This window comes from Solanum tuberosum, unplaced genomic scaffold, assembly GCF_000226075.1.
Source record: "Solanum tuberosum cultivar DM 1-3 516 R44 unplaced genomic scaffold, SolTub_3.0 scf00800, whole genome shotgun sequence".
In the NCBI taxonomy this organism is placed as follows: Eukaryota; Viridiplantae; Streptophyta; class Magnoliopsida; order Solanales; family Solanaceae; genus Solanum; species Solanum tuberosum.
In genome coordinates this window covers 30,779-31,695 of record NW_006239709.1, presented here as the reverse complement: position 1 = coordinate 31,695, position 917 = coordinate 30,779, and the positions used below count along the sequence as shown (strand labels likewise).

Below are 917 nucleotides of genomic sequence, written 5' to 3'. Positions count from 1 at the left end.
AGCTCTACACTAATCTTTTTTAGTTTATTCTAACAACTAATATATTAGGTTTATGCTCTTTTTATCAACAAATACTTATTAACGCTTGATACGAATTGCAAGTAATCAGTTGGAAGCTGTAATAACAAACGCTAAAAAATTATAGTTGTATGACTCACTTTCTTATTTTTTCAGATTTTCAGGTGCAAGAATAGGAATATGTGTGCGTAATGGATTTGGTTCTTCCTATGTTGCAGCTTATGATGTTGGATTTGATTTTTAGTTTTATAAGTTTTTCTTAACTAGGGAAAATGTTGTGTGTATTGAATGATGTGTATGCATTTCTCGGATCAATAATACTCACCTCAAAGAATCTTAGAGAGCTGAATGAATGAAGGAAGATATTTAGCGCACGATAGAAGAGAGAGAACAAACAAAGAAGAATACATAACAACTTATACAGTATCTGTTAGTTTCAAAAGGTTGGGCATAACTGGTTAACTCACACCCCAAAGCAAGTTAGTAGGCTGGGAGAGGCCAAAGTTCTATTTTTTTGTTTTATGATAAGGTTGTTGTGGAAACAGTGAGGTAGCATACAATACACCCTTGAGGTCCGGCCCTTCACTTAGCCTTTTACTATACAATACACCCTTGAGGTTCAGTTGCATTCCTCAATGATATTCCTTGTTGTGCTCGTAGCACTTTGAAACTTTCCTTTGCCAATTGCATTAATGTTAGTTTGAAACATTTGTCTGTTCTATTTCCAGATACAAGGGGGTATACTAGATAGATCAAAGTGGGATAATCTATAGGAAACAGCACTGGCAAGACAGAATCTTGTAAAATGACCCTAAAAAACAGGGAAGTTCCGTCTAATCTATTCAAAGTAGCTGATAATTCACACGATGCATTTAATAGCTCAACCAACTCTGGAACAA

At 34.9% G+C, this 917-nt stretch overlaps 1 pseudogene; it reads left to right on the top strand.

Moving 5' to 3' along the window:
• LOC102585377 (probable leucine-rich repeat receptor-like protein kinase At1g35710) overlaps positions 1–262 on the top strand; it is a 6,321-nt pseudogene extending 6,059 nt beyond the window's left edge.
• The last annotated feature ends 655 nt before the right edge of the window (positions 263–917 follow it).